The 12,395-nt window shown below is 35.9% G+C and overlaps 1 long non-coding RNA gene across 1 annotated transcript; it reads right to left on the reverse strand.

Annotated features, from left to right (window-relative positions):
- Positions 1 to 5,191: 5,191 nt before the first annotated feature.
- On the reverse strand, positions 5,192 to 12,121 carry LOC143885496 (uncharacterized). The gene is made up of 2 exons (XR_013253289.1): positions 11,611 to 12,121; positions 5,192 to 5,491 (listed from the first exon to the last, which is right to left on the reverse strand). It is a non-coding gene; the product is annotated as an uncharacterized LOC143885496 (long non-coding RNA).
- Positions 12,122 to 12,395: the final 274 nt, after the last annotated feature.

Here is a 12,395-nt window from a genome sequence, read left to right on the forward strand (position 1 = left end):
GGACCGTCCAAAATGTCTAAAGTAGAAGCTCAGCTCACAAATAAGGAAAAAGCGCGTAGTAATAGTGACATCTCATAAAGAGTGAGACCCACAACTGTGACAGGAAAGGTCGTCTCTTTTTCTATCCGTCTAACATGAGAGTCAAGAGAATACTTCCACTGCGTGCCTCACACTCTAAATGAGAATCAGATCAAAGACACTTTTGGTCAATCTAAACCTTGATTGTAATACATGCATGCAAGAAAGATTTCGGCTGGGAAAATGTTTTGATAGTTTCACTAACTCATATTGTCTTGTACTATTCAACCAGCTGTCAATGGCTATGACAATTTCAAAAAATGCTATAGAAGCAAATTATGAAATAAAAGACAAGGTAACCTAGTGCAAATATCAAAACACAGCAGTGCCAAAATCAATAGCCTTCTTATAAACTGCATATTTAAAACTGGTGGGACTGATATCTCAGTATCTCCACGACAATGTTTTGATAATGAGGACAACCCACATGTACATTTTTTTAACGAGCTGTACTTTGGTTATTTTTATGAGATATGAGTATTTTTGTCATGAGAGAGTTGCTTTGGGCATTTTTCAAATTTGATATGAGCTGTTTGATCAAGATCAGTTGATCGGTCGGATTGACCATGGATTAGTCGCGTAGGTGGCCGAATGAACCGTTGGATCGGTCAAGGTCCCACTTGGTCGGATTGGGCCATGGTTTTGGTCATATGGGTGGTCGATCTTTTGGTCCAACACACTCCAACGGCTAGTGCTTGAGCGGGCGGGATCCAAAGCGTCAGATCATGGTGTAACAACTAGTGGGTGATAAGGTGTGATGAGGATTGTTGGATTATGTCCCGTCATGTCCTAATGATCAAAAGCCAAAGGGTGCAATCCGCACCGTGGATCATTGACCTAGCAGTTACAGGGGAGGACGAAGGTCTTACACAAACCAATAATCACTCCAAGATTGCTCTGGACTGTAGAATCATGGATTGGAGCGATCTAACGGCCAGATTTCAACCTGCTTTTAAAAGGTACCCTTGTACGGATGCAAATCAAATAGAAAGGTAGCCAAATACTCTATTAAAAGAGTAGATAACAGCCTTTGAAATAAAATACAAAAAGTACACTTGTGGGACTTGAGTTTGAGTAAATCCATAGCCAAAATTACTCTCTTGGAAGTTTATCAACTTTGTTCTTTGCTTTCTTTTCACAAATCTATTCTAGTGTACTGTTTTCTGTAGAAACAGTAACCGGTGTCTCAAATACTTGTTTATCCAAAGGTGATTTAGAGTTTGTTTCTGCTTAGTGCAAAGCGTCAACAAACATTACATATAGATAACACCGAGCTTCATTGTATTGTGGAGGCAAATTCTTGATACCCCTTGCACACTAACTAGCAGGGGCGAATATTATCTTAAGGAAAGCGACAACGCGCTTTGAAGCATCTCTTTCTTTTCTATTTCCCACCATCACCACCGACATATTCTCTCCAACAATAACTACTAAATAGGGAGGAGACAAACATTTGATTTACCTAGAATTTACTTCTTAGAATAGTGATAAGTAGTGCATGGTTGCTAACCTTGTAGAGTAGTGGGAGGGGTGTCATTACTAGTATAAAAAGGAAAGAGAGAGAAAGAGAGAGAGAGAGAAAGCAAGAGAGAGAAAAGGCATTATTCTCCAAGCCAAAATCCACATTTTTTGAGAAATTTGGCTTGGAAAGGTGGAAGGTGGATCCAAAGTCTTCCCAGTCTTCGCCACCTCACCATTCATAAATCCAAACCGTCCAAACGTCTAAAGTAGAAGCTGAGCTCACAAATAAGGGAAAAACGCGTACTAATAGTGACATCTCATAAAGAGTAAGACCCACAACCGTGACAGGAAAGGTCGTCTCTTTCTCTATCCGTCTAACATGAGAGTCAAGAGAATACTTCCACAGCGTGCCTCACACTCTAAATCACTCATCAATAATTAAAGGATGGTAGGTCTCACACTCATTATCATTTTATTTATTTATTTTCTATTTATTTAAAGAAGATGCAGGTATATATATTACAAAATGAGAATTAGATCAAAGACACTTTTGGTCAATCTAGACCGTCAAAAAACTGCAGAGCTATTAAAAAAGATTTTCAAGTCTATTAAAAAAGAAAAAGACAAACCAATAAAAAATAAATAAAAAGACAAGTGAGGTAGGAGCAATTGTTCAAACATGGTTGTGCTGATATCATTTCCCATAATATAAATAATAAGAAAAATAAGAAAACAAAGAAAGCGATGATGATTTTATCGCCCCACTGTAGGATAATGTGCCCCGCATGTCACGTGATTTGAGGTCAAAATGCGTTAAAGTCTGCCCCCAGTTCCAATTAACATGGGGCGCATTATCCTACAAGGGGGGCGAAAAAAATAATCTCCCATAAAATCGGTTTGGGTCTTTTTGAGTGTTGACCCGACCTGGCCTGGAGACTCGGAAGCAGTGAGGAAATATCGTGAGTTCGCACCACCTCAGCCCACGAATTTGTCACGCGTGGTGGCCGGCCGGCACGCGGATCCCTGAGTGGGCCCAACTACCTCTTGCTTTTTCCATGTCCGTGGAAAATTGCGAGAGCCATCGGAATAGGCTGGAAAAGAGTAGCAGGGGGGCCCACATGCCTACTTTTTTCTTTTTTTTCCTGAATTAAACTATTGAATATGATGAATAGGTGGATCCCACAAAGAAAAAACGATTGCTCGATATATATTTTCTACTTTTTTCGTTGGCACCCTTTATTTATTTATTTTCTATTTATTTAAAGAAGATGCAGGTATATACAATACAAAATGAGAATTAGATCAAAGACACTTTTGGTCAATCTAGACCGTCAAAAAACTACAGAGCTGTACATGATACTAATCCCGTCAAGCCCTACCACAAAAGTGACCGTTAGGATTTGTTTGAATGTAGGCTCTGTTCGGATTGCAGGAATTCTTTCCTTTCAGGAAAATAGAGGAAAATGATATGGTTACGGCTTATTTAGAAAAATACATCATAAATTGAATGTTTGTTTTCCACCAAAAATTGAACAGGTTCAAGTTATTTTTTTCATACAAAATCAAACAATGGAAAGGAAGGAAAAATTGGATAAGTGTTTCCTTTCATTTTTCATAAAGTTCCTGCAATCCAAACCGGGCCATGATGGTTTGGTCGAGATTGAACAAGGTAGTTGGCATATACATATTGTAATACATGCATACAAGAAAGATTTCGGTTGGGAAAATGTTTTGATAATTTCACTAACTCACATTGTCTTGTACTATTCAACCAGCTGTCAATGGCTATGACAATTTCAAAAAATGCTATAGAAGCAAATTATGAAATAAAAGACAAGGTAACCTAGTGCAAATATCAAAACACAGCAGTGCCAAAATCAATAGCCTTCATATAAACTGCAGATTTAAAACTGGTGGGACTGATATCTCAGTATCTCCACGACAATGTTTTGATAATGAGGACAACCCACGTGGTTTTACATTTTTTTAAACTAGCTGTACTTTGGTTATTTTTATGAGATATGAGAATTTTTGTCATTATTATGTGAGAGAGTTGCTTTGGGCATTTTTTCAAAAGGAGATAACGAGTTATGCACAGTTAAAAACAAATAAGGTGCAAAATTTTAAAGTAAATAATTCACGAATGTAAACTTTTACGCCCATTTTATGGCAACACAGACACGGCTGTAAATTCACACCAAAAATTTCTTCCATTCGCCCTTGGCTCAAAATTGGCAACCTAATTTTTGAGGAGTCAACAAGCCCACTGTCCACTCGGATCTGTTTCAAAGCGGATCCAAATTAATTGGGTTTTCCCTCGGATCCTACCTTCAATTTTATAATCCATAATTGTTCAAATATCTTAGTGCATAATGCTAACGTTGATAACTCATGGACAATATTTATGTGTGGATTATGTTGGAAAAGTGTTTCAAATTATTTTACAAATACATTTTTGGAAATTAAATTTGTTAGAAATGTGTTTCAAATTGTATTATTTGAACAATTAAATTTGTGGCTTTTCATATTCTTTGAAATTCCAAAGGCCATTACTTGGATAAGTGAAGAGTTAGACTAATGAATCTATTTAATTAGTTATATTAATAGATTCATGATAAGCTTTGACTCTTTGTGAGACCCTTTGTATTCCATTAATGGTAACTCTTTGGTTTTCTCATTTGAATTGAATACCTTAAGTGCTCTCATTAAGGGTGATTCCAAAATGGAGAGTCTCTTGGATAGCTTCTATTAAGAGATCAAATGGTTTAGAGAATGGTATGGAAAAATCCAATCATTTTTCATAGAGTTTCGTTTCAAAGAGAAAAGTTAATTTTGAACAAAACTCGTTACACTTGTCGATCGGAGGTGGAAACACGATCCATTTTAGAGAAGTGCAACTCTCTTGAATGTACAGGGAATCTGGGCTTGGTGGAATCCCGGAGATAGTGCTGCCATAGTTGTCTTCTGTTTGCAAGTGGGAGAGGCTTCAACTATCTTCAAGAAGCGTTTACGCGTCTCTAAGTCTTGGTTCTTTCTTGCTTTGTTTTGGGTAATATCTTATTCTGTTTTGTGCATTTGTTCCAACAAATTATGCACACATGTAAGTAGGAAAAGATGGCGACCCTCATATCACATGACCTAACATTATCAGATTGGAATGAGTTTTTATATAATGCTTAGGAGTAGCTGTGCCATATTTATTATTAAAAAAAAAAAAAAACAAATAGTTGAGCCGAAGTTTGTTTACAGATTTATGAGGAATGATAGATGCAAGGCCGCCCTTGCATAAAGAGCTGGAAAAGGGCCCTTGATTGCATCACACCATTTTTGGTAACAGTCTAAATCGATTGAAAAAGGTAAATTTGGTTTTAGTTAATGATGTGGATCCAATCAAGGGCCCTTTCCAGCTCTTTATGTAAGGGCGTCCTTGTATCTATCATTCCTCTAGATTTAAATAATTCATTTGGGTCACCTTAATGTAAGTAGGTGGTGCCCCAAAATTCATCCCCCTAGGATGATCCTAACCCTCCTATCTGTATCATTTTTTGTAATGCCGTCGTTCTATTAATTTGGGGTTAGGATCATCCCGTGGAGATGATTATTGAGGCATAACATATTTATGTTATGATAATCCAAATGAAGGGTTTGGATCTTTGAACAAAGTGGGACCGTTTTTTTTTTTTTTTTTTTTGAAAAATACTCATATCTAGGCACAGACGTCATATTTAGGCTAATAGGGCTCTAAAGCCCCCTCTCACGCCCAATTAGTAAATGATGCTTGCTAGGTATACAAGATAAAGAGAAGGCCTCAAGATGGACAAGGCGGCACCGTCGAGAGATATAAGGCAAGACTTGTGTTGTGGCGCGAGGATTTGCGCAGAAGTATGGTTTAAACTACGAAGAAACGCTCTGTCTTGTTGCTAAACTTCCGTCAAAGTTGTGATTGCCTTAGCTGCAAAGATGAATTTGAAGATCAGCTAGATGTGAAGAATGCGTTCCTGAACGGTGACCTTGACAAAGAAAGATATATCTAGGCACAGACATCATATTTAAAATTTAGAAGTATGTTTTCATGATAAATTTCCTATTTGTTGAGTTATTCAAAATTTGTATAGGGCAGAGCAAAAACAAGTGCCAGCAGGACGGGGCCATTTTTTAGACGAAATGACAAAACTTAAAGGTATTTTAGGTTTTTTAATTCTTTATGGTTAAATTTTAACTTTTAATAAAATTCCATAAGTACTTATGGACTATTAAATACATATGGGACCCAACTATTAAATAAGTAACCAGGTATTCCCTCGTTGATGGCTTATGACTATTAAAAACATATGGGACCCAACTGAAAATGAAAGGACATCTCTTGTGGACAACTTTCACTCCTATGAAAAGGATAAGAGAAGGGCAATGATAAATTCGCACCACTTAGGATGATTCGCACCACTTTTACACGATAAAAAAGTGGTAAAGTCTACCACAATTCACGTTAAAAGGGGTGCGAATTTATCACCACCCAGGAGATCGGAAATCTTAATTTGTGGGACCTATCATCCTTCGATGGAAGATGATGAGTAATTGAGACGGTTGTGTCTAGTGTGGAGTGCTGGTAGGACAGTTTTTAATGTCTACTAGTGAAAAAGCAGCCTTGTTGATATAATATAGATTTAAGAGTTTTTATATGATGAAGAGCCGTAGAAAGCAGTATTGGAGTACGATTCACATCCCATCCTTGCATCATGACCATCACAATCACTTGTTACTAAGTCCCTCCTCGCATTCAATGATAATAGTCCCACCACAAGACTCAAAGTAGTCTCCACGGCATCTAAAATCCAATAGATATTTTGAGTATGATGATGAAGAGGTGTCGTGATTTTGTTTACCTTCCAATTTGCATTTCTAGGTGTGGACCCCGATCCGGGAGAGAGGTGAGGGACGAGCCCCCAGCGGCCTCTGGATCATCCACACGTGAAGGAGAGCTCTACCAAGGAACTCTCGAAACAGGTGTCACCCCCATAGCATAGCACGAGTGGTGATATAAAAGAGATACCTCTCGATTCGGGAACAAGTCCAGATTCGAAACGTACCTAAACAAACTCAGAGTTGTCATCCATGGTATACGGCCATGGATCCTTAAACAAATATGCTCTGTATACCATGGATAACCAGAAATGAATGGGTTCGTGCCTGATTACGAATGGACAAGGTCCGAAGAGCACCCCTAATTCGCCCGAGTGAGAACACTTGGTCCCTTATGCCATTTATTATTAACTTTGAAAAGTTTTGGGCGAAGATCATATGAAATGGGAACAATCCTTAGGAATCGTCTACCTAAACATATATTTTCTGAGAATAGAAATAATAAATACACACAAAATAAATGAAAGAAGTGTGTCACCTAAGCACAGCTAGATTATGAGTGACATACCTAATGGGTGTCTAAGTTCTGGTGGACAAACACATGCATACTACAGCTAAAGGTATAAGGTCTGAACAAGATGTAACAAATATAATAAGCAGAATAAGCAGGACAATAAAATAAGTAAGTAAATGAGATATAATAAGCAGTAAAAGGGATAAAGCAGTAAAAGAAATATAGCTAAGCATATAAGTAAGAAATAATAGACTGATAAGCAGTAAAGATCTACAGCTAAGCATGTAAGTGATCAAATAAGAAAATAATTTCAATCTAAAAGAAAACACATAAGAAAAATGATAACCACAAACACAAAACTCTAAAAAGAAACATTAACAACAAATCCTAAGGTTCTAAAATTGTCCTCGACTCTTGGATGGTCTGATATTCATCCAAACAGCCTACGTATCCCCGCCTCCACAAGAATCAGAGAGACGTAGTTCTCCGCACCTATTCTAAACTAAAATGCCTAAGACATCTAAACCTTTATCCTAGACTCGACCTAAAAGACCGGACTAGTTATTAAAGCATTTTGTGCGATTATTTAAATTCCAGTGGATTGTGGATTTTATGACACCTTATCTGACCTAACTAAATGCAGATTAGCCCTAAGCTAATGCAGGTGGTTCCTACAACCTATGTGTAACTAGGCTGTGTGTCCTAAGAAAAACAATGGGATCACTAACGTATCCAAGACCTAGTCATCAGTCGGCAATGTGAATCGCCAACTGACCGGATGGAGGCGTTCCTATAACTCTAGGACAAACTCCTAACTCTAAAGCAAATACACAACTACCAAAACACTCTACTTAGAACATACTCCTAACTCTAGAGGAAGAGCTTTTTGGAAAACAAGTTTTTTAAAGATTTATAAAGTTTGGCTGGACTTGGGATAAAGATCCCAAGCTGCACTACGTACCTCGTGAGAGAGGATCAAGCCAACGTAGTTCGGAACATATTCCAAAATAAAGATGCTAAACAAGTGTGATTCACAAACAAGTAAACAAGCGTGCTCACAAACAGGTACACCAGCGTGGACACAAACAAGTAAACTGGCATGATCACAAACAAGTAAAACGCCAATCAGATAAAACATGTCTAAAGGAAAAGATACCCCTAAAACAAATGAGACAAAATCTTTCTCTAAAAGAAGAAGGCAAGCCAGATAATGAGACTGAGAGAGACCTATACTATGATAGAGGGTTGTCTTAAAGACTTAGAGAATCTTCTAAAAGGAAAGAAAATAGAGGGGAACACTGTATGGACTAAGCTAGTCCCCTAATGATGAGCTTGGGATGACTCTTTCATTGCCCCTGCAATGAGGGAAAAACTAGTATCTAAAAGACTAGGAAAGCACCTAAAAGAGAAGAAAAAATACTACTGGGACTTAGCAAGTCCCCTAAATGATGGGTTTGGGCTAACACCTTCATCGCCCTTACAATAGGGGAAGAATTCTATCTAAAAGTATATATAACATCTTGAAGTATAAATATAAAAAAAACAGATTCTTACTATTTCATATTTTCACAACTCATTCTAAGTAAGCATAACGTCTAAATACAAGAGTAAACTTTAATTCCCCTTAGCAAGGACTCAAACATTTACATACATACCTAAAACTAAATCATGTATCACATCTGATCAATTTAATTTCCAATTTACACATTACAAAGTCAATCCTTATAATGAAGAAATATAACTATCAGACCACATACTGATGGAATTATTTAATCTTGATTCTAAAACTAGTCAAAAGTTTCCCATGGAGGAAACAAAACGTAATCATCCAGTCCTGAACTGAAAGACATTATCCAATCACAATTCTATGTTTGGTTTAAGCTAGTCATGAAATAAAACGCAAATATCAGATCATGCACTTGATAAAATTATCTAACATTAATTCTACGTTTTTTTCAAAAAGAATCCATGAGATAAAACAAATGCAACCATCATACCATATACTTACCAAAATAAGAATTCAAATGGGTCTATTATCATGGCATAATGATGCAAAGATTATGAGCTCTATGTTATATGGTCAAACATGAACATAATTTCTAGTTAAAAGATTAAATACATATATTATTTACATAGGATGTCAATACTTAAAACATGTACAAAAAGAATATTACTGACAGTCATATTAAAATCAGTTTACCTCTTATAACTTTCAAATTTACCTTCATCAAGCAAAATAAGAGGCAATAAATCAAGTACAACTATTACCCCTAACTTTGTCAAGATGTAGCGACAAGTCTTCTTAAAATCATTATAACCATCAATGTTTCTTTACATAAGTTTTAGCCTTAAAATTCTAAAAGACCCCTACAATATTCATGGTTTCAAAATATCCAAAAGCTAAAAATAAAATTGTAATCTCAACAAAAGAAAATGATCACGTCAAAAATTTCTTTACATATCTAAACCTTTATATATCTGAACAAAAAACAATGCATGCTCTACTATCATATAATGTATAAAAACTCATCTGAAAGCACGCGTATCACTGAACAGGGTGATGTAGTCATTTAAACATAATTTGCTTCATCATGTTTTGAAAAATTATTAAACTACCTTGAAAAAGGGAAAGATAACTAAGACCAAAGACATTGACATTTCTAACAAGTAAACAATGACATCTATGTCAATAACCTCTTTTATTTGAAGATAGAATTCAAAGTCCCACATCATCACTACAAACACTACAAATTTAATGTCCAAAGCATTCCAACACAGAGAGGGTCGTTGATATAGTTCATCCAAGTCTCTACTAACTGATTAAAAGGATAAAGTCTATCCATAGAGTGTAATGAGAGACTATCATCTTTTTATTTATGAACCTGTTGAAAAACCTATCTTATTTATAAATCCAGACAATTATCAAGATAAGAAATGAATCCTTATGCAAACTTGGATCATTAAAATAATTACATAAGGATAACATCCAGATACACAACAACTCTATGTTAACATTTCTTAAATATTTAAATACAAGATCAAAGTGAGGCTCAAACCATTTTTTGTGAGAATGAACAGACCAATTAAAGATTATAAAAATAAAAAAATAAAAAAAAATAATGAGTTGCAACCATATGCATTACTCTCATAAATCTAACAAGTACACAACTGACTTATTCTTAAATAGGGTAAACTATCTAGAGCTAATGAGAATTACTAGATTTCATTGTAACAGATTTGTTGCAAAAATTGGAAGATTTATAACCAATTCAGAGAATTGAGAAAAATCTAACTGAGAAAATTGCTAAATGAAAAAATATTTGAAATTGAGGTTGAAATGGGTTTGGACGGGGTAGACACTGGACTGGGTGGGCGCTGGATTGTGCAAAAACTAGGCTTGAGTTGTGGACTGAAATGTGCATAAAACATGGCTGAATTGTGCAAAACTGGAGCTGAATTGTGCACTGAAAAATGTACATAAAACAGGGGCTATTTTGTGCAAAACTAGGGCTGAATTGTGCACTGAAATGTGCATAAAACATGGGCTGAATTGTGCATAAAACATGGGCTGTTTTGTGCAAAAACTGGGGCTAAATTGTGCAAAAACTGGGGCTGAGTTGTGGACTGAAATGTGCATAAAACAGGGGCTGTTTGCATAGACACAAAGAAAATGAACTAAATTGCAAATAATGAGATGATTCTATGAAACTCAGAACATAGACTGAACCACAGAATGAATAACATGGACTGAACTTGTGTATCCAATCAAATGTAGACCATAGGACCTAAACCATGGCATTAAAAACAAAAGGAAATGCATGTTGGGAAAGGTATGAATTACCTGATAAAAAAAATGAGGATTGCTTAACATGTAATGGTTGAGGGTAATGAGATGTGATAAAGAGGCATAGCTTCTCAGGTTTCTCTAACTAAGACACACTTACATCCCAAAATCTTTCAAGTAGACATCTTAGGTTAACCAAATGCATAATTTTTGAAAATTGTCCTCTCATAAGTCACCCAAGCAACGTAAGTTCTCTCGGACTTCAACATCAAGAACTCAGTAAAAAACAAATTATAACGTAAAGGACATCACGCTTGCTTACTACCTGATCATGAAATTACTACCATGAGGAGCTGCTATTCCACAAACTGCATAAACATTCTCAATTTGTACTACTAAAAATCCCAACACATATATTAAATGAACTGAGTTCATGCAATTACTACACATGATAAAATTGAAATTCCCCCTTTTTTTATCACAAGAAAAAGACTCAACGAAGAGGTTAACTCATCAGGAAATAATATTGTGTGACTAATACCCTAACATCTGAACAATAAACGCACGAGATTCTAAAAAGAAAACTAATAAAAAAAAATAGCTCAAAAGTCACTGGAGCATTTTCTCATCATTTTACTTTAACAAAAAAAAACAACAAATCCTCATTTGATCTTGAATAAATGAAAAGATGAAATCTTCATATCAAGAAAAACTCAGAAAATATCATAACATTTCTTAACCTAATCAATTCATAATGAAGGAAATAATGAACAAAAAATTATCAGATTATCACTAGACAAAACAAAACACATACTAAAAAATCAAGAAATCTGTAAAACAAGATGTATTCTTAAGAGAAACATCTAAAATTTTAGTTATTTTCAGCACGTTAAACACAAGAGATGAAGAATACCTGAATTATTGAAAGAGTTCGCTCAAATTAGGAATGATCAGAGCTCAAAGAAGCACCACAGAACAATAAAAACCTCTAAAAAATATGCTCAATTCTTGATCAAGGACAGCATTCGATCGTCAATTTGTGGCTGTACAAACAGATCCCATGGACAAAGCTCCTGATCTAGAGCTCGAAATTTAGACCTAAGATGAGCTAGGGTTTTACACCAAAGAAATACAGATCTAGGGTTTAAGGTTGCAAATAAGGGCTTCAACAATGAGAAACTACTAAATTTAGAGTTAGAATGGGAGCAAAAGACAACAGAGATGTGATCAAATGAAGGAATAATAGGCTTGAGAATGATCGGAGCTTGCCTGAGCTTGGCTGGAGAAAGGAAAATCCGATCGGAAAAAAAAAAGAAATTTGATTGGAAAAATCAAGAACAGGTGCTAGGGTTTCGGTGATTTGGGGAATTTTTTTTTTTTTTTTGAGCTCTGCTAGGGTTTGTAAAAATAAGGAAAATGAGAGCCTCCTTAGCTTCTCTTGCAAGCCAATGTCTATATATAGATATTTGGGCAAAGTTTTCGGGCGCCTTAAGTTTCCTTCGAACAACCTCTTTTGATAAATGTTCACATGGTTTCGGTTGAAAAAGGTGGTACATAAGAAAGAGCTATAGAGAAAATTAAAAGATAATTTCGTGCTCCTTTCAGCTACTTGGGACAGCCTCCCTACTGCAAAAAATTCATTAACTGGGCTATCCCCGGACTGGATAAACCACCCCCCTTCTGCTACACTAGACTACA

Source organism: Tasmannia lanceolata, unplaced genomic scaffold (assembly GCF_043159265.1).
Source record: "Tasmannia lanceolata isolate RefF3 unplaced genomic scaffold, GAP_Taslan_0.1 ptg000008l, whole genome shotgun sequence".
NCBI lineage: Eukaryota > Viridiplantae > Streptophyta > Magnoliopsida > Canellales > Winteraceae > Tasmannia > Tasmannia lanceolata.